The 25,331-nt window shown below is 42.0% G+C and overlaps 1 protein-coding gene and 1 long non-coding RNA gene across 14 annotated transcripts in view; one reads left to right on the top strand and one right to left on the bottom strand.

The window, feature by feature from the left end:
- bbx (BBX high mobility group box domain containing) overlaps positions 1 to 10,634 on the bottom strand; it is a 282,578-nt gene extending 271,944 nt beyond the window's left edge. For 5 of the 10 annotated variants that reach the window (XM_072513627.1, XM_072513626.1, XM_072513619.1 and 2 more), the window contains exons 1-2: positions 8,724 to 8,996; positions 7,753 to 7,883 (exon numbers count right to left, since the gene is read on the bottom strand). The gene's annotated coding sequence lies outside the window, so the exon portion shown is untranslated. Of the gene's footprint in view, positions 1 to 7,752; positions 7,884 to 8,397; positions 8,552 to 8,723; positions 8,997 to 9,247; positions 9,390 to 9,728; positions 9,840 to 10,020; positions 10,284 to 10,477 lie in introns of those variants that run through there. The other 5 variants (XM_072513622.1, XM_072513620.1, XM_072513624.1 and 2 more) reach the window with 5 other exon arrangements.
- LOC140427848 (uncharacterized) lies at positions 10,542 to 24,913 on the top strand. 4 transcript variants are annotated; one of them, XR_011948649.1, is made up of 4 exons: positions 10,542 to 10,695; positions 13,060 to 13,159; positions 18,414 to 18,695; positions 23,560 to 24,913. It is a non-coding gene; the product is annotated as an uncharacterized lncRNA (long non-coding RNA). The 4 variants fall into 4 exon arrangements; XR_011948650.1 differs by having other exon boundaries at positions 23,454 to 24,913; XR_011948648.1 differs by lacking the exon at positions 23,560 to 24,913 and having other exon boundaries at positions 18,414 to 19,777.
- Positions 24,914 to 25,331: the final 418 nt, after the last annotated feature.

The raw sequence follows: 25,331 nt of genomic DNA, 5'->3' as shown, positions 1-25,331 counted from the left end.
AGGTTTCTTGATATCTACCCTATGTCCCTCACAAATTTGTACACCTCAATCAGGTCCCCCTTCAGCCTTCTCTGCTTGAAGAACAACCCCAGCCTATCCAGCTTTCCTTCATAGCTGAAAAGCTCCAGCCCAGGCAACATCCTGGTGAATCTCCTCTGCATCCTTTCTAATGCAATCACAACCTTCCTGTAGTGTGCCGACCAGAACTGCACACAGTACTCTAGCTGTGGCCTGATGAGCATTTTATAAGCTCCATCATAACCTCCCTATTCTTATAGTTAATGCCTCAGCTAATAAAGGAAAGTAACCCATATGCCTTCTTAACCATTTTATTTACAGATCCTGTTGCCTTTTAAGATGTTTGGGCATAAGCCCTCTGGTCCTCAGTACTTCCTAGAGTCCTATCGTTCATTGTGTGCGCCCTTGCATTATTACTCCTCCCAAAATGCATCACCTCACACTTTACAGGGTTAAATTCCATTTGTCAATATTTGAAAATATTATAAATATATTAAATACTAATAAACCGATTTCCTCCCACAGTAGAAATCAGGTCTCCACCAGGGTAAATTTGCCAAGTCCTGTGGTGATGGGGAATTTGCAACAGGTTCAGGGCCATGAACCTGGGAGTCCCCAATAAAGAATTTGCATACAGGCAACAAATGCATGGAAGGTCATTGGACATTTGTGTTGAGACAGAGGTACCTTTGGGCTACAGCATCAGTAACTGAGCAGTCCTGTTCAGAATACCCTCTGCTCACCCCAAATAGGGGTGGGATAGGGGAGGGAGGGGAGGGGGAGAAAGAGTGCCCAGAAGCACAAATATAAAACCACATGGAGGCAATCTAGGTCAAAACACTGGCAAAACTCCTGGGTTATGTAATTGTTTGAGTACAAGATCTAAGTGATATCTACATTGCTTGATCATGTTGGGGGCTTATGCCTACTCGACTGATCATAAAAACTGGTTTGATCGGTGATGAAGATCCACCTAGAACCAAGGTATTGCAAAGCCAAAAAGGTCCAAGAGGAAGAATTCCAGAACAGGGAGATGAAATAAAGTCATTTGTACTAAACTCCATGATCAGACCACTGGGTTTGAGCATTGTCATCACCAGGACTGGTTCGATAGAAATGATGCTGAAATATGTGACCCCCCTACTACAAAAATGAGCAGCCTTCATTGCCTGGCAGAACACCCAAAGTCACCAAGTCAAGAAGGCAGCATTCCAACAGCTCAAGACTGATACCCAAAGACAAATCTAAAATATAAAGAACACGTGGTTAGAAGAGAAAGCTCAAAAGATCCAACAATATGCTGACCATTATGATGTGTAAAGCTTTTTTGACAGGCTACGGTCAAATGGACAAAATTCCCTTTGCTTGCCAGATGGTGTTTCTCTTCTTAAAGGATGACAATGCTGACCATCAACATTGGAAAGAACATTTTCAACAATTCCTCAACTGTGAATTCACACTGCAGTTAATATTCTCCAGGCTATTCCCAGGTGCCCTTGTGGTAGAATCCATGGGTGAACCATCAGCAGTAGGAGAGCTTAACAAGCAATCAAACAGATGAAAAACAACAAAGCCTGGGGCCTCCACCGCATTCCAACTGAGCTCTTCAAAGCTTTGTCTCATCACACTCCATGCACTCATCCTGTGGACTGGAGGAAAAATAACTTTTCCCCATTTACAAATGCAATATTAACTTCCTTCAGGAAGGGAAATAGATCATCCTATGGAAACTATCAAGGTATTTCCTCCTTTTCCAGAACAGGAAAATTCCGGACATATGTTCTCCTGAATAGCTGACATCCTTTGGCTGGGAACATTCTCCCAGAGATACAGTATGGTTCAACACCTTCCAGATAAACTTCAACATTGTCTTGGGTGCCAGACAAATCCAAGAAAAATGTTGCAAATACCGTTAGGTGCTCTATTGATTGTATTCCAAAGATTTGGATGTCCAAGAAACATCATCATAATCCTACAACTGCTTAATGATGATGTTACATAACTGTCTTGACTGGGGGATCTGAAACAGACACGCTCAAAATTCAGATCAGGGTCAAACAAAGAATTTCTGATAGCCCTCATGTTATTTACAATCTACCTGCCAGTGGCTATTCACCTCAACTGCTCTCATGTCAGTACTAAATACCCCTTTGATGGAAAATTCTTTGAAGCTCAGTCGCCCCCATCTCAAAACTAAAGTGACCACCATACAGATACATGATCTACAGTTTGCAGCTGACTGCAGTGTCATTGCCACTCTACACCAGATTTCCAAGCCACTCCTAATATCTTCAACTCTGCAAACAAGAAACTTGGCCTGTCCTTGAATGTTGCCAAAACAAAACTCATACCAACCCATATCTAGTGGAATATATTGAGCACTTCTAATACCGTGGCAATCAGATGGCCACCACTGACGCGTAGATCCAACACTGATTGGCTGCACTAGATCAGCTTTCTGCAATGTACGCAAGTGTTTGCAAAGATCTCCGCAAGTCAACAAAGGTCCTAGTGTACAGAGCAGATGTTATCATCACACTTTTGTACTCCAGTGAGACCTGGACCATGCGTCAATGACACACAAGAGCATATTTTCTCAGTAATGCCTCCGCTGGATCCTTGAGATTCAATGGGAGGGCTGTTGAGCAAATGCTTGTTTCCATTTTAAAGACAGCTTCAAAACCGTCCATGTAAAATTCCTGCAAAACCAATTTTGATGGACTGGACAGTTTATATTGCTGAAAAGCATCTCCACTGCCAGGTCCTGTTTTATCAACTCTCAAATGGCCAGTGTTCCAGGGGAGGGCAAAGAAAAGGCATCAAAATCAATCTAACTTAAAGCACAGCAGACCTGATGTTAATAAGTGGGAAGAACTTGCTGCCAATTGTTCAAAATGGCGTCAACTTGTCCATCAAACTACATCACTATTTGAGTCACAACATCTTAATGATGAAGTAGCATAGCGGCAGGGAAGGAGAGGAAAGCAAATCCTGCGTTGGAGATTCCACTACCTCATGGGACATCCTGCCCCAGGTGCCCAATGATCTGTGGACTGAGAATGGGCCTATTCAGTCACATGAAGACCCAACTTGTGACTCCGGGTAGACCTCACCCCGGAATTGAGGGACTGCCGACAACAGTTTTCAAAGCTCAGCTGCTTCACCAGCTGAACCTTTTGGGGAAAGCTTATTTTATTTAAATTACCAGTAACCATCTTGAATTACCGGCGCACTTCAGTGTATAAGAACGTGGATTCCCATTACTGCTGCTTTCAATTTGCCATCTTACAAAAAGTGAGAATGAATGCAGTGTGACAACAAGGGTGTTACTTCAATATATTTAAGATGATTCTACTTTTTTTGGTCTACTGATGGTCAGACACATGTCGAAGTACATCACCACACCTACAATTGCTGAAATTAGCCTACTAAGAAATAATTAGAAATTCAGGTTACTAAAGGGTGTGCAATGCAGGTTCAAAGGGAAGACTTGCATTTATATAGTGCCTTTCACGAGTACCCAAAGCTCTTTAGGCCCAATGAAGTACTTTTGAACTTCATCACTGTTATAATGCAGGAAACGTGGCAGTCAATTTTCACACAGCAAGGTTCTACAAACAACGTGATAATGACCAGATAATCTGTTTTAGATACATTGGTTGAGTGTCAGAAATTGGCCAGGACACTGAGGAACAATCCCTTAGTCAACTTCAAAACTTCATCTTTTCCACACAAGAGTACATTGGGTGCCTCAGTTTGGCATCTCTTCAGAAAGACAGACACTGATAATGCAGCACTTCTTCAGTACTACAGTGAAGTGTCAGCAAATGTGGCTACAAGTTCTGCTCAAGGTAAAGCTACTGAAACTGCACCTTGCACTAACACAGTAATAATCTTCACACACAGGGCAGATGTTTGCAGGGTTATTTTAGTGCAGGTGGTAAAAGTTTGGAACTCAAGTCAAACTGAAATCGATGCGACATAAATTGATCACTTTAAATCGGAGCCCGATAGATCTTTGTTAACCATATGTATTAAGCGATGTGAAGCAAAGTTGAATTTAGGTCAGAGATTAGCCATGATCTCATTGAATGGGGGAAGCGGCTCGAAGGGGCTAAACAGTCAATTCCTGTCTGTGTATTCTTGTATTTCAAGCCAAATGAGCAAGTGGCAGGACAGATCCTATCAACAAGCTAGGTTGGCTGGTCAATCATTAATATAGCTTCTTGGAGTATAACAGTTGAACCTCAACTAAGTTTTGGATGACAGAAAATCAACTTCATCCCAATCTCCCATTGCCAGGCATGACTTTGGAGTAAAACTCAACAACAACACAAAACCCATGCCCTTGCTCTAAACTACCCAAGGATAGAAGTCATGGTTGGTTCTTATAGATTTTGGTTGTGCCATTACTCAAAAGAGAGCAGATTCCCGAAACTCATTGCAAGCACCACAGTGAGCATTAAAACTCACCACAAAGTGGATGAGCATACTGGCAATTGATCACAGTATGGATACACATCATACCTCAACAAATGTAATTTCCACTAATTTGAGTAAAGCTTCAGCAGCAATTTCTAACTTATCTGCAACATAATGTAAGTAGGCACTGAAACCTGGACCAATGATATACAACTGTAGGCTCATCTTCCAGATAACCTCATCCAGCAACCGATCCTGAATCCCGATTCTTTTATTTTATCATTTATACAATGAACATCTGTCTATAGCTCAATGGGCAATGCAGAGTAACTCTCTCTACACAATGCAGAATAACTCTCATGGACAATGCAGAGTAACTCTCAATGTGCTAACCATTCCAATGTTTAAACTTACAAATCCAACATCTCATACCAGCCATACTTAATACGAATTGCTTAACCAAGCCTTCATGTTAGATACTTTAGGAAAGGAAAATGCCTGTCATAAGCCAACAATTCGGTTTAAGACAGAGCCACTTTTACCTCCTATGTTTTTCCCTTTTGCCACTAATCCACATTGGTCCTGCATCTTTCACAACTAGGAGCTGATGTCAAGAAGAACTATTTGAAAACATGTTACATAAGACAGAAGCTTAGTTCATATTATCAAAGAAAGACAAGACACCTGTATCCTTTGGTCTTTCACAGAAACATCAGATACTAATTTGGATCAATAATTGGGACAAAGCCTCTTATATCTTCCAATCAATATCTTCAGAACCCCTTCTTGTTCTGTGCAAAGCCATAATACTACACATATGGCAGCATTCACAACAATATCTTGCTGCTCAATAGCAAACAAGGAGGTTCACCAAAATGAGACTTGTGAAAAGAAATGTCAAGACTGGGCACTTCAAGACCATTCTCTTTCAATTGGACCTAACATTATCTGTGAAGACCACCTCAAGAGGATGTGCGACAATGTGTAATCTTACCTTAAAAGCATATTGATGCCCTTATATAGATCTTGGAGCTGGGCTACATAACCCCAGATAAAGTCCAAAATTTGGACACGTGGTCCCTTTCGCCTCTTTGAGCAGGGCTGTACAAAACATTAGGTTGAAAGCCTTATGAAAATTAATAAAAACAATGCAACTGAATTTTGAGTCATTCAATGTTTGACAAACTTGTAGAAAGTCGTAACCATGCATTCCTCAGGGGAATAAGATTTACCGTTTTCCTATGACATAGGCCTCACGGCATACATATCAGAACAACACAAAAAAGCAAGTGCCACTGATATCAACACGATTACCCAGTGATTTTCACTTTCACTAGGGTCCCCCTCCTTAAGGATAGATTCTGCAATTGTGCATTCATACGCTAAGGTACAAATACCTCAATCAAATTCCTTTTCCCTAGCTCCCTTTTCAGTTGCCAGTTTTGGAAATTACTCGGATAGTTGCCAGTTTTTCTCTCCCTCCCTACAACAGTTTTTCACAATTTGACATAAATGCCACTTACACCTTTAAATGTTACTATCAGCTAGCTAGGCAATTCAGTGTGGAATCCACCTTCTCAAAATGAACTTGTTCATTAAGACCATCAGCATGTGTAGGTTTTTACAGGTTGGCACCACTACTACAACCATTAAAATGCCTTCAATTATTAACACTGGGCCAGCATGATTGACCACTCTTTAGCCAATAGAAAAATTATTCAGGAATACTTAAGGTGAACCATGTTGCAGTTAAAACACTGTAACACAACCTTTTCTTGTAGCCACAGTGGTTCACAGAGATTCTGGCAGCATTGACATTTTCACAGAGTTGAGAAGGCTGAGTGGTGCAACAGGAACATAGCATAATGTACCTATAACTTGGAATAAGTACTTAGAATAAAAAGTAACATTACCAGAAAACCTAAATTATGGATTCTTCAAATAAATAATAGGATTATATGGAACAAACGGCACAGAAAGAGGCCATTCAGCCCCACCTGTCCATGACAGTGTTCATGATCCACAGGAGTCTCCGCCCATCTTTCCTCATTTAAATAGACAATTTTAACTTTCTCATTCATAGACTTGTCCTTCTTACTCATAAATGCATCTCAACTATTTGCTTAAACCACTCCCCGGTGATAGCGAGTTTCATTTTCTCATCACTCTTTGGGTGAACGAAATTTATTCTCAATTCCACCTTGGATTTTTGGTGAATGCCTTATATTGATCGCCTCCAGTTACTCCTTTCTCCACAAGTGGAAGCATACTCTCTGTATCCAATCAATCAAAACCTTTTATAATTTTAAAGACCTCAGTTAGTTCACTCCTCACGCTTCAAGAGAAAAGAGATGCAAGCCCATCAATTCTTTTCTGCTACGTATACCCACACAAATTTGGTAACAATTTTCTACACCTTCTCCAGTGCCTCCATATCCTTTTTCTAATAAGGTGAGAAGAACTGCAGATACTATTCAAAACGTAAATGCTAGACAAAGTGATATTAAATGATAGCAAGTCGATGCATTGCATTGATCCCAGATGCCAGTAATATAACTGCTAGTAAATACTAATAACAGTACTTTGAGTATAGAATGCGGTTTAAAATTTTCAAAACATGCAGATGTTTTAATTCATTCAAGATATTCAAAACTAATAGTTGGAAGTTGTGATATCTTTGAGAGCAGAATCAGGAGCAATGTTTTCATAAAATGGCATATATTAGTACACACTATCACTTTTAACTAACATGCATTTGAATTTGTTTTTTACTTTTTAAAAATAAATTTAGAGTACCCAATTCATTTTTTCCAATTCAGAGGCAATTTAGCATGGCCAATCCACCTAGCCTGCACATCTTTGCTTATGGGGGTGAAACCTACGCAAACATGGGGAGAATGTGCAAACTCCACATGGACAGTGACCGATCGAACCTTGGACGTTCTATTTTAAAATACCACTGTCATCCTAAAGTCATTGCAATATCTGGAATACACAATTGCATGCTAAAAGGTATCGCAAACGGTCTTAGGAATAAGGTATAGTTTACATCTTATCTAACAAAGTACATTAACACTTCAATTATAAACTTCAAATCTGCCCAACCACTGTTCTCATTGGCAATTTTTGTGACTAATGGCGAATGGCTGAAGTTCATGCCCCTCCTGAGGAAGACCACTAACAAATTACACACAAATTATCACTTGTGGGTTAGATTATTTTCATCAATTGTGAAATTAAATCACTTTATAAACAGTCATTTTCGGTTGAGAAGCCAATTGCAAAATAGTTTATTTGATTCCTTTGCCTTACTTTTTTTTCCAACAAGAACTCCTCACTTCCTTGATCTTCCGCCTATTATTCCATTCGAAGAACTGAAGTTTTGAAAACAAACAGTATACCCTGGGACTTCTGACATACTCATCTACATTCCAGTATCACACCTGCATTCAACAGAAATATGAATTAAAACTGTGAACTAAAAAGAATCACGGTGGAAGTCACAAATATCACAAATGGGTGGACAATATTATTTGCACTTATGTTAGTAAGTCGAAGTGCGACCAATTTTGCTGCAGATCGACTTTAAATCTTGCACTAGCTATTGGCTCACTCGCCCCAGCCAGTAGTTACAGGACCTGTCAGCTCCACACGGCAGTGCTATACATACTCGGCACATGGGACGTACACTACGCCTTACGTATTAAAATAGTAGAATATACTGTCATTTTAGTTTTCGGTGCCGAGAATGATTAGAAAGTGTAAAAAATCAATCACTTTGTGAGATAGCAACACAGGTACATTCAACCCACACGTCAAAACACGGGGTGTTCCGGAAAAGGACTACTTGCAACAACACACACAGGGGGGGGGGGGGGGGGGGTAAGAGAGAGAGAGAAATCTCTTTGATACAGGCAACTCGACAGAACCCAAATGCAACAAAAAAAGTACAGTGACCGAAGTTACGACTTAAAGGCGATCGCCGTTCAGAAACGTTGTTGAGTTTTCCTTCAATCCCCTCACACTATTTGCAGTGTAAAAGTAGGCCAAGCTCAAGTTTGCATCGCAGTGCAAAATGTCGATCTAAGGCTGACAAGACACAGCGAGAGAGAGAGAGTCCATCTTGCTTCGGGGAAACCAAGTGCAAAAAAGAAGCCCTCACTCGTACAGAAAGAGAGGGAGAGAGGGGAGGAGGAGGGAGGATTAAATAAAACTACCCCCTCACGCCACCCCCACCAAACAACAAAAAACAACGAGCTGCCATTTCAGTGCTGGTTACTCACTCCATCCTGCTTCACCCAAACTCCCTCTTTAGTTACCAAGGGTAGAGATCTCTCTGGTGGATTATCACCATCAGGCCATCCAGTGGTCTGCCACTCTGGTTTCTGTCTGCACACTAATTTGTTTTAAAACAAAAAAAAAAAGGGGGGGGGGACGACGACACAATAAAGAGGAAAAGGTTGCCCTGGTCTGGAGTGAGTCGCTTCCAACGTGTCGTTTGCAGGACATGGAATGGTTTCAGCTTCCCACCTCCCCTCAGCAATCGAGGGAGGAGGGAGGAGGGGGGGTCCCAGTCACCACCAGAATTATGCTTCCTGGGAGAGGGAGGGGGGGGGTGCACTCGTTTTAAGCGATAATAACAAATAAACAGCCGTGCGTTTCGAGCTGAGGTATCACAGCACCACCGCACGATTAAACAGCAAGTCCCCCGTGTGAGGCGGCGGTGGGGGTTTGATCGGGAAAAGAGGGAGCAGGGCAGGGAAAAGCAGGTACGGAGACTACACGGCGCGATGCTGGGTCTCTCTACCTTATTCATCCATCAGGTTTAACCCTCACTCCCCTCGCGGCGGTGCGGGCCGAAACTCTTGCAAAAACGGCAGGCAGAGCCGGCTGCAGATTTCTAGATGTTAATCGGGGTTTTTCCTCTCTCTCTCACTGAGGCACTTTCCTGTACTGAAGGAACCAGCTGATCCTTTCGCCGTTACACACGGATCTCCCTCTGATCCAGTCACCCCCCCCCCCCCCCCCCCGGCCTCCATTATTTTCTTGTTTTGTTTTTTCATGACAGAAAACCGAAAGCAAAAAGCCCGTTCTTGAGCCCCCGAGCCGATTCCCCCCACTCCACCATTACCGGGAGGGAGGGAGAGAGCGGGGTTTAAAAGGACTAGGCCGCTCTCCCTCCCTCTTAAGTTATTGACAACATCACATTATTGTCCAGCACGGGAGACAGCTCGCCGCCTGTAATCCCGGCATTTAACCCCCTTCCTCCACCCCTCCCCGGCACTCACCCGTGGCCAAAAGCAGGGTTTATGTCAGCACAAATCCCACTTTGCCCTGACTGAGACACAATCCTCTCTCTCTTCCCCCTCTGCCAACAGTTTTCCTTTCATTATTCTCACTTGCCTACTAGTCTCTCCCTGTTATAACACTGGCCTAGCTCTGCTCTCTCTCTCTCTCTGGCCTACTTGGGTCACACACACACGCCACAGAATGATTAGTATTTTTTTCCAAAGCCAGAGATTTTTTTCTAAATCAATGAAAAGTTTCGAGTCGGTGCGGAATGGTGGTTCTGGTACACACCTGGTGCCGGGGGGGGGGGGGAAGAGGGTCCCGTCCGTCCGGCGGCCCTTTTAAAGCCTCTCTCACTGTGTCTGCCTGCTTCTCTCTCTCTTTAATGAGTGCTCTCTCTCTCTCTCCTTCCCCCCCTCCACACCTACCCACCCCCGGCTCGGGGTGGCGTCGGGTGAGAGAAGTTGTATGTTTAAAAAGTCGCTGCTTGTTCTGTTGCTGGTTGTTGTCTTGCGAGTGACAGTCAGTCAGCAGGGTTGAAGGAGAAGTTGCTGCTGCTGGCCCTCTCTCTCTCTCACACTCACTCACTCACTCACACACTCCCTCTCTCTCTCCGGCTGTTTGGACGAGGGCGAGAAGCTGCCACTACAACAGGGACCCTCATTGGTTGCCAGGCCCGAGCAAGAGCCGAGAGCGACCAAAGAGACAGACTGTAACAACTGGGAGAAACATACACTGTTTAACTAACCTTCTCTCGCTTATAAAAACATCTCTATATCAACGTGTGCGCACATACACCAAGCCTGCATCTCTTCATACCCCCCAGCCCCTGTGTTGGTGTCACACACGGGCATGCAGAAAGGACTGACTTGTTACAAGAACTCGTTGTTTTTACTTTGCTTTAAATACGAACTACAGCGGCAGAAAAGGAAAGGGAGGGTTGAAAGAGAAACAGCCAGTCCAGAGGTACATTGTTCGCCTCCTTCTCTCTTCCTCCCCTCCCTCCCCTCTTCCCCAACAACGTACAGGGTTTAATAAGATTTCTGTAAAATGTGAGAGCGATGGAGGGAAACAGACCTAGCGACTGGAATAGGAACTCGTCAGCGGGCATATTGCATGCGGTTTAACTACAGGGAGCTTAGCACGGGAAGGGAGCAAGCCACAGAGAAACCATTGGGACATTTGCAACAGATGCAACATCCAGTATGCAACTAGATCTCTGAAAAACCAATACATCCCAGACAAAGAACGATCTCCCAAAACCGTGCAGGGGAGGAAAAGTAACAACGTTTGGTGCTGCTAAAGTAATCATCGGATGTGTTGCATGCTGTGTGTGAGAAAAGATCAGGCTGCTCGAAATCACATAGAAAGTAATAGCATTCTAAAACATGTTCGAGACATACATTATGTTTGCAAGAGCTTAAAAAAAGGTGTATTGCGTTTAATGACATCATTATAATACCAGGAGACAGCAGCCAAAGAGAAAATATTACAACACTGGAACTGTTGAGCCCCATTTATCCCAAGGAGAAACTAACATATGCTGTAAATTTTGAGTGTGTTCTGTCAAGCTTGTGGCAAGGTAGGCCTGAAGTATCTTTACAATGCTCCCATTAAGTGTAATTGAAGACATTTTACCAGGTAGAATTGTCCAAGATATTTTCTCCATGTTGGCACTAGAATTAGGAAACTAATGCTGGCTATAGCCATACAAAGTTGTTTAATATTGATAGATTTTAGACCAGGTGAGTGCTTCCAATGCTCAGTCAAAGAAATCAGTATTTATTATCAACGCAATGTCAATGAGAAGACCAAGTACACTTCAGTCATATCAATAAGAGATTGTGGCAATACAGTGAGGAAGTTTAATGGTATTTAAAGGAACATTTTTTCATTAAAAAGTCAGGAAAACTTACTTTGAAGAGAAAGAATCATGAATATTTTTTGTCACAACATAATAAAACACACGCAGTTCCTTCCAGGATAAGATTGTGATATATGTTTTTTAAAAATTTTAAAATCCTTTAAATAATTTGCAATATTTATATCCAACCTGATTGAAGTAAACTTACAAAATAACTATCAAAATATGTTCCTGCGTTCTCTATTAACAATGTACAGAAGAAAAGCAAGCAAGCATATTTGTTTGGGAATAATTCCCATGTTCGTGCCACATATTGTGGCCAATCTCTATGAATTCTAGAAACTAACAGTGTATAAGGAGGCCATTCAGCCAGCCATGCCTCTGTTGGATCTTTGAAGGAGGAGTCGTACTTTGTTCAAGACGCCAGTTTTTGTCTGAAACCCTATAACTTCCACAGCTTCAAGTTCCCGTCCAATCCCCTTCCAAATGGATTAATGGAATCAGCTCCATCTAACTTCGGGTAGATTAGTCTAGATCCTGACAACTCTTGAATGAGAAAAATCTCTTCATCTGCCCTCTGGAGTTCTTGCAACTGATTTTGAATGTATACACCCTAGTTATTCTTTCGCAGGAGAGAATTTTTGTCTCAAATCTATCTATCAAAATTGCTCATCATCATGAAAACCTGTATTAGATGAACTCTTAACTTTCTCTATTCCAAGGAGAAGAGTCCTAACTTTCAAACCTGCTCTCATAACTGAAGTCCCTCTTCACTGGTAATGTCCTGGTAAATATTCTCTATCCTTTTCTAAGATTTTTACATCATTCCTGAAGTGTGGTGCCCAGAAGTGTTCAGAATACTCCAGCTGAAGCTAAACCACTGATTTATGATGTTGAAGCACAATCTGTTTGCCTTTACGTTCTATTCTATCCATAAACTCAAGAAACCAATATAATTTTTAACCACTTTATTAAATTACCTACAAGGACTCCATCTGCCATGCTTCTGCCCATTTCACCATTCTGTCAATGTCATCCTGAAGACTTTAACTATTCTCATCATGACATCCAATTTCATCAAATTTTGTATCATCTGCAAACTTTATAATGCTGTTCCCTATACCACTAACAATGTAAAATGGAGTAAAAAGTTTCAGTATGGAAGTAAAATTTAATATAAAATACATTGTTTGTTTTAACTAGATCAGTTTTATCAAGTTTACCTAATAAAGATAGTGTATAGTTGTGAAATCTCATTTTTATCAATGTAAATTTACTGTACAATCACCCAAAAATGTAAACATATGCATAAAAAACTATAACAGCAATACTTATTATTAGATGTTAAATATTTTCCTACGTCATCACTTCATAGAGAACTGTTAGACTTGAATTTTATAGTAGTTGATAAAATAAAAAACATTTTTATTCATAATTTTACTGACATCTGTAATTTTCTCTCGCAGATAACTTAACGAACTGCAGAGCTGTCTGCTGATAAAAATAACCTAACTATCTTGAACCAATGGAAACTGGTCAAAGACATTCGACATGGATCTGTGAAAGGTAGGTCATGTCTGACTAATTTAGTTAAATGTTTTGATGAGGCCTTTGACATTGTGGATAGCAGAGAATCTGTGGATGTTATCTATATTAACTTTCAAAAGGCATTTGCTAAGGGTCCTCAAAAGAGATTATTATTAAAAATGAATTTGCATGGAATTGAAGGTAACTTTGTGACATAGGTTTTCTAATTAGTTGGGAGGTAGGAAACAGAGGGCATAAAAATAAAACGTTACAATTTTGAGATTTATAAATTAGTTGTTTTGGAACTGTGTTTTTAAACTAAAATACAATGGAGGGGATCTTGTGACCAGTTCTGCGGTCTTCTTGACAACTGGCCCCTCAAAGAGAGACCCAGACTTTCACCAAAAGAGGGCAAAAGTGTGAGACATTCACGATTGGAGACAATGACAGCAGACCCTGGGTTCACAATGGTTAGATCTCCCAAAGTCCCAGAAAGTTGTTCAAAGTATCAGACTGTAAACAGTCGTTCTATAAACTGCCCATTATTTTGAAGAAAAAAGAGAGTTGGGGATCAAGAATAGCTAATCAGTAATTCTACCTGGCTAGGAGGCTAATGTATTTCATGTTGCCATGGGGAACAGGATAGTGGAAGCCATTTTTGAGATCAGGCTACTGGCTTCCCTACAAATCAATAATTATCACAGACAGCAATTTTGTTTGGTCAGCAGAAAGAAGAGACTACTTGGCTTTGTGATTTACCATATCCAGATGCAAGAGGGAGACAGTCTCCAGTCGAAGAGATACATCCCATCACTGTCTAAGATTTCCGGGAGACCCATACTGGTATGGCTAGAGGAGAAGGATGATTGAGACAGGCTTTACTTCTAGTACTGGATTTAGGGAATGCTCTGAAAACTAAAGGAAGTCCCTGAAGGTGATCAGTCGAACTAACAACTTGGAAAAACAGGGAGATGCAAATCCTTTGGAAGCTGGGAGCAACTTGAGACTGTTTTCTCTAAGGAATGTAATTCTGTGGATGCTGTGATGTATGATAAATATAAAACTGGCAGGTTCCTTTCTGTGGTTTAAAATATATGTTGCACATAAAGATAGTATTTAGGTAATCATATTTTTAGGTGTTTGTTGCAATAAACACCTGAAAATGTGAAATCTTGATGTGCCATTCTTTCAACTATTAATTGTAAGTTCAAACTTATTTTTAAAAGTATTCCATCTCTACGGAAATCATAACAATTGCCTGATTAGCAGAGTCCAACAACTGGATCTGAACTGGGGCCTCTGCCTTTTTTCATATTTATTAATGACTAAGTTTCAAGAATAAAGTGTTATTTATTCAAGTTTGAGATTACATTAAGATAAAAGCATTGTTGATTGTATAGATGAGAGAAGGACATTGAAATTGGACGTACGCATACTAAGTGAAGAGTTTACTGTAAGGAAATGTGAGGTGGGATGTGATCCAGGAAACACACGTTTAGCTGTTTTCTTAATGGCAAGAGTCTAGGAACTGTGAAGGGGCAAAGAGACTTAGCTGTCCATGCACACTGAAGGCTGGACTTGGGTACAAAATGTAATTTACATTGGATAAAAGCAAAATACTGCGGATGCTGAAATCCAAAATAAAAACAGAAAATGCTGGATAAACTCAACAGGTCTGGCAGCACCTATGGGGACAGAAACAGAGTTAACGTTTCGAGTCCATATGAGAAATGTTAACTCTTTTTCTTTCTCCACAGGTGCTGCCAGACCTACTGAGTCTATCCATCATTTTCTGTTTCAATTTACATGGGATATTTCCATGTAGGGGCTTCTCACAGTAACTTCATTGAAGCCTACTTGTGACAATAAGCAATTATTAATTATTATTATTATATTGGGCACAAACCAGGCCATTCTGCCCAAACAGTTCATGCAAGTATTTATGCTCCACTCAAGCCTCCTTCTTTCTTTCCTTAGCTAAATCTGCCATCATAATCTTCGATTCCCTTCCCCCTCATATGCTCTTTATCTATACTATTTGCGTCTGCTCCTGTGGTAGCTAGGTCCATATTAACACCAGACAGTGGACAAAGAAGTTTATTCTGAATTCCCTATTGGATTTCCTGGTAACTATTTTTTATTTTAATAATCTTTATTGTCACAAGTAGGCTTGCATTAACTCTGCAATGAAGTTACTGTGAAAATCCCCCAGTCGTCACATTCCGGCGCCTTTACGGTTACATAGAGGGAGAATTCAGAATGTCCAAATTACCTAACGGCATGTCTTTCGGGACTTGTGGAAGGAAACCGGAGCACCTGGAGAAAACCCACGCAAACACTGGGAGGACGTGCAGACTCCACACAGGCAGTGACCCAAGCCGGGAATCGAACCTGGGACCCAGTAGCTGTGAAGCAACAGTGCTACCCACTGTGCTACCATGCTGCCCTTCTTATATTGATGGTCTCCAGTTATACTCTTCCCCACAAGAGAAAATATTCTCTTTATGTCCAACCTGTCAAAACCTTTCATAATTTTAAACACCTTCATTAAGTCACCCCCTCAGTCTTTTTCCATGTGAAAAGAGACCCAGTCTGTGCAATTAAATAGAATAAATGGAATGTTGGCCTTTTTTTCAAGGGGGTTGGAAGACAAGAATGAGGAACTGATGTTTCAGTGGTACAGAGCTTTGGTCAGACCCCATCTGGAGTATTCAGTTTTACACTTCAGGAAAGATATATTGGCCTCAGAGAGATAGCAACATATAGTCACCAGAATGGTATTGAGTCTGTGAGGGTTGGATTATGGGGACAAGTTGATGACTTGGCTTGTATTCCATTAAGTTAAAGGGATGAGGAATGATCTGATTGGGTTGTTCACAATTATAAACGGATTCAATACGATGAATACAGAGAAACTATTTCCTCTGGCAAGAGAGTCACGAACAAGGCAGTATAATCATAAAATTATACCAAGGGCAGTAAGGAATGAAAGGAAGATGCACTTTCTCAAACAGAGGGTGGTGGAACTTTAAGAGGTCTCGTCCATAAAATGGTGTAGTACTGGATTAATTGAAATTTTCATGATTGAAATCGATGAATTTCTCTTAGGCATCAAGGGATTAGGAAAAAGCACATGTACATAGTAAGCACAGAACAGCTATGGTTTAATAAGATGACAGACTTCCGGTGGCGGCCATGGAGTGAGCGGTCGCACGTTTGGTCGTTCCCGCTCAAGGCCGTATTTTGTAGTCTTTTCCCTGTCCGAAAAGTGAATTTTTTGATGGCGGGAGTTGCAGGAATACCTGTAGAAGGTGTTACTTCTCTGGTGTAGCTGGTGGATGGATCCACAAACTAGGAGAGGTCGAGAAGAAAGGAGCTGCTGGAACAGGAGAGTCTTCATGGTGTGCTGCAGGATAAGATGGTGGAGGACAAGGGGTCTGTTCTGCCCGCCCAGTGGTCACTGGAGCAGCTAGTGGAGTTTTTGAACGCAAAGTTCAGCCAGCAGAGGAAGGAGGCCCTGAAACACCTGGCCAAAGTGGTGGAACCAATCAAAGCAGGGCTCGAGAGAGTGGAGCAGAGGCTGGAGTCCCACGGCTGGGCGATCCAGAAAGCGGAGGAGACAGTGGGGGAGCACGAGGAGCAGCTAGCCTTGTTGGTGGCTGATGTGGGGGTTATGCAGGAGACCCAGAAGAGGCTGAAGATGAAGGTGGATGACCTGGAGAATCGCTCCAGAAGACAAAATCTAAGGATCGTGGAGCTGCTCGAAGACATCGAAGGTGTGGATGCCAGCAGGTATGTGGCCAAAATGTTGGAGCAATTGATGGTTGAGGGAGCCTTTGACCGGCCCCTGGAGGTTGACTGAGTGTACAGGGTGCTGATGTGGAGGTCGCAAGCGGGCGAGCCGCCATGGGCGATGGTGGTGCGGTTGCACGGCTTTCGGGATAAGGAGAAGATCCTATGCTGGGCGAGACAGATGAGGAAGTGCACCTGGGAAGGGAACAAACTGCGGGTGTACCAAGATGTGGGCACAGAACTGGCGAAGAGGAGGCCGGGTTTAACCGGGTCAAGAAGGGGGTGAAGTTCGGAATGTTGTACCCGGCCCGCCTATGGGTGATTTTCCAGAAGCGTGAGTACTATTTTGGCAAGCCAGAGGAGGCAATGGAGTTCATAAGGGACAATGGACTGGCAGGAGAATGAGGACATTGAACTTTGGAGGAGTTTGTGTGAGTGTTTCTTTGTTTCTTCTCTGGAAATCTTTCTCTTTGAAGTGTTTTTTGTTCTTTGTTCTTTTGTTTTGATGGCAGGGTTTTTGGAGGGTGGGCCCTTCATGGGCCAGCGCCAGCAGGGGAGGCTGGATGTGGGGTTGATAAAAAAAATAAGGTGACAGAACAGGCATGAGGGGCTGAATTGCCAAGTCATGTTCCAATATTCTGATAAAACAAACTGTAATACAATATAACTTTACTATTCTCAGAACTGCCACAATAGTCATGATATTAAAACAAATCTAAAACATTTTAAAATGGCCATGATATATTATATATGAACCTATCTATGCTTTAGCAAATTTCATGCATGAAATGTATACTTCACTGAAAATCCATTGGGCCAGATTTTGTTGTTAAAATAATGGTGAACAACACTCACCGTTATTGATGGGAAAGTGGTGCCGCAACATTTGGTGGTTGTACATCCATACAAAATATGAAAGTTGTGAGGATCCTTCCTGTTTATTCCCTTGTTTCCCCTTTCCTTTATTTTGCCATTTTGATTTTTGATCCAAGGATGATTAATCGACATGTAAGTCAAGCAGAATTAATGGACATGTATCTTAAAGGCAGGCAGCAGAATTCAGACTTTACCGGAGAGCATGCTAGTTCCTGCTGGTTTGACCAGGAGGCCTCAGACTTGTTGGCCCCAAAGAGAGAGAGATGGGGTGGGACTCCGTTTGATTGATTGGCTGATGGGCAATGAATGGGCCCAAAGGGCCTTACTCTGCCTGGTAGTGGGTGGTGATTGGATCCTATCCCAGTAGAAAGCTTTTCAGAGTCCCAAGGAGTTTCAGTTTGATTCCTGGCAGTTGGAGAGGAGATCGTACTCTCTTTCCTCTGAGTTTCTCTTCAGAAGCCTGTGGGTGCTATATTTCTGAACCTACAGAGTACCTGAATGAATCTATCTACAGGAACACCAGTACAGTGTCGACCAGGGGCTTTTCACAGTAACTTCATTGAAGCCTACTTGTGACAATAAGCGATTATTATTATTATTATTATTATTATTATTATTATTACAGGCTGCAAACAAAGACCGGAACTTGCGACTCTCTCCGAAAAGACTGTGACTGCTGTACTTCTAACGTCGCAGAGAACCTGGCTGAATGAACCTTTAGAGAAGACGATTCAGACCTTTTTATTATTCGTTCTTGGGATCTGATTGTCGTTGTCTGGGCCAGCATTTGCTGCCCATTCCTAATTTCCTTTGAACTGAGTGGCTTGCTCGGCCATTCCAGTGGAGGGGCAGTTAAGAGTCAACCGCATCGCTACGTGGGTCTGGTGTCACATGTAGGGCAGACCAGGTAAGGGCAGCAGATTTCCTTCCCAGATGGGTTTTTAAGACAATCAGCAATGGTTTCATGGTCATCATTAGACTTTTAATTCCAGATTTTTATTGAATTCAAATTCCACCATCTACCAAGGTGGGATTCAATCTCAGGACCCCAGAGCATTACCCTGGGTCTCTGCATTACTAGTCCAGTGATAATGCCACTATGCCACTGCCTCCCCTGCAGACAGACTTTAATTTGCAAGCTTGCTGTGAAGGAAGGTGTGCTAAAACCCATCATCTGAAGAAAATATTTTCCTTTTGCTATTTATTTTTAACCCTTTCCACCCCTCTGTGTTCATCTGTCTTGTGTGTGTGTATATAGAGGGTGGGAGGCAAGTTAAAGTGGTGTGTTAGCAATTAGTTAATAGTTAACCAGTTTTATTTGCTGCATAGTTCATTATAATTCTTGTTATAAATAAACAGTAATTGTGTTTAAACTTACACACCTGGTGACTGTAATTATTGGACAGCCAAGGGCCAAAGACTTTGGGTATTTTTAGAAGAATTATTGGTTAATTCACTGGTGTTGTGACTACAGAACAAGTGGGGCTGGAATTGAATGCGCACTTGCCCAAGGTGTCGTAACATAGGTTGTTCAATAGTCCCTGCTCCTCCAAAAGCTTCCCAAAAGTAACATATTCCCATCTGATTCATTATTTAAATGAACCAATTGTGTGAAATTGCAGCCATTACCTCAGAGAAAGGGCTAAATCTGTCTGTAAAGGTTCAGGCTTGTCCATTCCAGTCTCAGTACTTTTTTTAATGCAATGATAAGTCTTAATAACTGCCAAACAACTTTCCTGACATTGAAAAAGTGTGGAGTAAGATTCATTCACTTTTTAATTGTAGTTGAAGATTGTGGTAATACCAGGTATTGCGGTACCTGAGAGGTGGATGACCATTGGTTAGACCCAGGAGTCTACCATTGGCTGATGTACATAGCTCCGCCCTGAGAGGCGGAGTATAAGAACCGGTACCGTCCCAGCAGCCTTCACTTTCTGTATCGAAGCTGCTGGGGAAGAGTTCTAGCAGATTAAAGCCTTCAGTTATGGATCACTTCGTCTTGAGAGTAATTGATTGCGCATCAAAGATATTTTATGAAACAAATTTTATTTTTACCTTTTTTTTTCTCTTTTACCTCTCTCTCTTCATCCAATCTTTATTTACATGCGTATATTCATACAAATTAGGGGCAGGAGTACATCCCTTAGCCATTCAAACCTGCTCCACCAATCTATAAGATCATGGTTGATCTGATTGTAACCTCAACCCCACATTCCTGTCTACCCCCAATAATCTTTCATCCCCTTCTTCATCAAGAATCTATCTAGCTCTGCTTCTAAAATATTCAATATTCAAAAATACTCTGCTTCCACTCCCATTTGAAGAAGAAAGTTCCAAAGACTCACAACACTCTGAGAGAAAAACGTGTCCTCATCTCTCTCTGTAGTGAGCGACCACTTATTTTTTAAACAGTGACTCCTAATTCTAGATTGTCCCACAAGAGGAAACACCCTCTCTACATCCACCCTGTCAAGGTCCCTCAGGATCTTAAAGATTTCAATCAAGTCGCCTTTTACTCTTCTGATCTCCAGTGAATAGAAGCCTAACCTCTCCAACTTTACCTCTAAAGACAATCCGCCCATTCCAGGTATTAGTCTAGTAAACTCTCTGAACTGCTTACAACGCATTTACATCTTCCCTTAAAAAAGGAGCCCAATACTGTACACAATACTACAGATGTGGTCTCATACACATACCCTGAACAACTGAAACATAACCTCCTTACTTTTGTCATCAATTCTCCTCACAATATAATTCTATTATCTTTCCTAATTACTTGCTGCACCTGCATACTAGCCTTTTGCGATTAATGCACCAGAACACCCAGATCCTTCTGAATGCCAGAGTTCTGTAATCGCTCACCATTTAGATAATGAGCAGTAACTTACTCTGTGATCCCGGACTTAAGTCGCTAGTCCGCTGCACGTGCGGGGCACGGTGACCCGGAAGTGTGGACGCACAGCGAAGCGCGCTGCAAGCATGCGCTGTTCAAACTCCCTGTACGTTTTTTTTACCGACTCGATTTCATGCTCTGCGCTGGACCTGCTGCATTAAAAATTCAGGTAATTTTTTACACTTTTGAAGTTTTTTTCCTCGGTTTAGGATGATCAAGTAGAGGCTGGAGAAATCAGGAGCCATTTTTTGGCCGGTTAATATTTTTTATTATTAGTGTTTAGAGTTTATAAATATGTTTAAAATGCAAATAAAGTGAAAGGAAGATATATATTTTTTCACTTTGGTTTGTCATGAGGCTGCTAATTCCATTAAAAAGATATTTTACTGCAGGGCAGCACGGTGGGACAGTGGTTAGCACTGCTGCCTCACAGCGCCGAGGTCCCAGGTTTGATTGGGGCTCTGGGTCACTGTCCGTGTGGAGTTTGCACATTCTCCCTGTGTTTGCGTGGGTTTCACCCCCACAACCCAAAGATGTGCAGGTTAGGTGGATTGGCCACACTAAATTGCCCCTTCATTGGAAAACAATAATTGGATACTCTAAATTTATTTTTAAAAATATATTGTATGAAGTGAGTGTGGAATCACAGAAAGTGAAAGAAACATTTTTTTAACTTTGGTTTGTCATGAGGATGTTATTCCATTAAAGGAACTATAATGGATAGAATGCGGTGATCACTCGCGAACGAGTATAATTGTCCACATAAGATACTCCATGTTACTGGTAATGAGTTCTGTTGGTCCTTGCGTGGCTGATGAGCCTGATCCTCGAGCTGCATCTTCAACCACTCACTTAGCAAGAGTTTCCAAGTGGTGGGATGGGTCCTTGAATGCTAAGTCACGGGTATTCCTTTCTCAGGCTCCTTTTCCAGGCCACCTCTTGCCGTCGGGTGTTCACAGGCCACCTCTTGCCGTCGTGCAGGGTCGGATTAGGACAAGTCAGCATGGATTTAGTAAGGGGAGGTCGTGCCTGACAAACCTGTTAGAGTTCTTTGAAGAGATAACAAATAGGTTAGACCAAGGAGAGCCAATGGATGTTATCTATCTTGACTTCCAAAAGGCCTTTGATAAGGTGCCTCACGGGAGACTGCTGAGTAAAATAAGGGCCCATGGTATTCGAGGCAAGGTACTAACATGGATTGACGATTGGCTGTCAGGCAGAAGGCAGAGAGTTGGGATAAAAGGTTCTTTTTCGGAATGGCAACCGGTGACGAGTGGTGTCCCGCAGGGTTCAGTGTTGGGGCCACATCTGTTCTCTTTATATATTAACGATCTAGATGACGGGACTGGGGGCATTCTGGCTAAGTTTGCCAATGATACAAAGATAGGTGGAGGGGCAGGTAGTATGGAGGAGGTGGGGAGGCTGCAGAAAGATTTAGACAGTTTAGGAGAGTGGTCCAAGAAATGGCTGATGAAATTCAATTTGGGCAAGTGCGAGGTCTTGCACTTTGGAAAAAAAATAGAGGCATGGACTATTTTCTAAACGGTGACAAAATTCATAATGCTGAAGTGCAAAGGGACTTGGGAGTCCTAGTCCAGGATTCTCTCAAGGTAAACTTGCAGGTTGAGTCCGTAATTAAGAAAGCAAATGCAATGTTGTCATTCATCTCAAAAGGCTTGGAATATAAAAGCAGGGATGTACTTCTGAAGCTTTCTAAAGCATTAGTTAGGCCCCATTTAGAATACTGTGAGCAATTTTGGGCCCCACACCTCAGGAAGGACATACTGGCACGGAGATTCACACGGATGATCCCAGGAATGGTAGGCCTAACATACGATGAACATCTGAGGATCCTGGGATTATATTCATTGGCATTTAGGAGGTTGAGGGGAGATCTAATAGAAACTTACAAGATAATGAATGGCTTAGATAGGGTGGATGTAGGGAAGTTGTTTCCATTAGCAGGGGAGACTAGGACCTGGGGGCACAGCCTTAGAATAAAAGGGAGTCACTTTAGAACAGAGATGAGGAGACATTTCTTCAGCCAGAGAGTGGTGGGTCTGTGGAATTCATTGCCACAGAGGGCGGTGGAGGCCGGGACGTTGAGTGTCTTTAAGACAGAAGTTGATAAATTCTTGATTTCTCGAGGAATTAAGGGCTATGGAGAGAGCGGGTAAATGGAGTTGAAATCAGCCATGGTTGAATGGTGGAGTGGACTCGATGGGCCGAATGGCCTTACTTCTGCTCCTATGTCTTATGGTCTTATGGGTGTTCATGAAGAATTGTGTCCCATCAATCAGGAGATTCCTCCAAGTAGGTCTCTTCTAAACAAAGGTCTCCCAGGCATTGACGTCAATGTTCTTTTTCTTGAGGTAAGCTTTCAAGGTGTCTTTGAAGAGTTTCCTTTACCCTCCTCTTATTCAGGATTCTTCCTTGAGCTGGGTGAAGAAGATTTGCTTTGGCAGTCAAGACTCTGACATCCTAAGCATATGGGCGGCCCAGCGGACTTGGTTTCAGATGATCATGGTCTTTAATGGTGTTATTGACTCCTTCAAGGACACTAATGTTAGCATGCCGTCCTCCCAGCTGATACAGAACTGAAGTACATTTGTATTTTGCAATATATTTTAAGCTGTGTTGTTTAAGAGTCTCCCTGATGTATGTTCATCGTTACAAGCCTCAATGATTACTTCAAATGCTTCAACAAAGTTTAATGCCTCAGTTGACATATGCAAGCCTCCTGTAGGCTAATGTGAACTATCTCTCTGACAGGTATTGTAGAATCCAGTCAAGACTCACAATCTGTAGTCGTACTTAACCTCCGCTGGGACATCACACTTATAGCTTGTCTTCTTAAAATCCTTGAACTTCTTTTCAGGCATCAACGTATGTGTAGGGATAATGACAGAAGAGTCAGGTATCATCTATGCCTGACGAGGAAGCAAATCAATTACTCACACCTAAGAGTGTACAGGCAAAGGACATCATATGAAATTATGTCAGAGAGGGGATGTTTGCCAGGAGATTGTGCACAGCAAGTAAGCAATGGGACACCTTTGTGAAATGTTGAAGGAAGACCTGAACTTGAACTCTAACTGCCACACTGCCTTAACAGTGGAAATTAATCTCATGACAGCGCTGAATTCATTTGCATCTAGGTCCTTTCAACATGGCATTGGTGATCTATGTAGCATTTCACAGAATGCTGCTCGGACCTGCATTCACCAGGTAATGAATGCAGTTTATCTCAAGGCTTCAGAGCTTATTATATTTGACACACCCCTGTGAAGATGAAGGAGAGATCCATCGCATTCTACAGGGTTGCTGCTTTCCCAAAATTAATGAGAGCTGACGATGAAACACATATTGCATTGAAGGCACCAAGAAATTACACTGTTTCATTCATCAACATGAAGGGGTTCCATTCTTTAAATGTGATGATTGTGTGCGATACACAAATAAGCATCCTCACTGTAACTGCAAACAACCGGGGAAGTGCCCCTGACTCATTTTTCCTTGAAAGCTCAATGTTACATCGGTCCATGACAGCACCACCAGGAATTAAAGGATGGTTGCTGGGCGATAAGGGATACCCATTGAGAACACGGTTTATTACACCATTCCGAAGAACCAACAATGAATCACAGGAACGATACAACCGTGCGCATGTAGCAACACGTCAGATAGTGGAAAGGACAATTGGTGTTTTGAAATCACGTTTTCAATATCTGGACAGGTCAAGGGGCACGTTACAGTGTGCACCAGTGATAGTCTCAAAGATTGTTATAGTGTTTTGTACATTGCACAACTTTGCCATTCTACATGGACTGAGCATTCACCCGGGAGATGTCTTACCACCAGAATGGACCATTGGAGGAGGGTAATATGAAGCCTGATGCAGGCATACCTCCTGGTGCAGGTGTGCAAACCCAGGCGCCAGGTGATATAAGGGCTATTAGAGATCGCTTGGTAGCTGCTGCTCTCGAACAATGAGCTTATAAAATTAACAATTGATGTGTCAAAACCCTCCCTCCCCACCTTTTCCCACCCATCTCCTCCCTCCCCTTTACAAATAGACAGAACCATTGTGTTTATGTGGAACATATATTTTGTTGACATTTGTGTTTAAGTGAGGAAAAACTTTTTATTGCAAGAAATTTGTAATAGTTGAGGTAGTTTTATGTCATTGTTCAGCTGATAAAGTTAAATGTTAAGTTAAATGTAAACTGGTTTCAAAGTTTTGTACTTATAAAATTATTTTTGTTAATAAATATTTTCCATTAAACTTTACAAGCTTCTACAAATATCTTATTGAAACGTCAAAACACTAAATTTAATTATGAGATAATTATAAATGAATGAGATAATTGACGTAAACAAGGCAGAAACATAAAAACGCAATTAACACAGTGACACACAGGTTATCACTGTTGCCTCACGACACCAGTAACCTGTGTACAATTCGGACCTTGGGTGACTGTGTGGGGTTTGCACATTCTCCCCGTGTCTGCATGGATTTCCTGGAACCATGGCATAGAACCATAGAATTAGTACAGTGAAGAAGGAGGCCATTTATCCCTTCAAGTCTGCACCAAACATCTGAAAGAGCACCCTACCTAGGCCCACTCCCCCACTCTATCCCCGGAAACT

The sequence above is a fragment of the Scyliorhinus torazame genome, chromosome 8 (assembly GCF_047496885.1).
Source record: "Scyliorhinus torazame isolate Kashiwa2021f chromosome 8, sScyTor2.1, whole genome shotgun sequence".
NCBI lineage: Eukaryota > Metazoa > Chordata > Chondrichthyes > Carcharhiniformes > Scyliorhinidae > Scyliorhinus > Scyliorhinus torazame.
The sequence above is the reverse complement of the archived record's forward strand: the minus strand, read 5'-3'. Positions and strand labels throughout refer to the sequence as shown.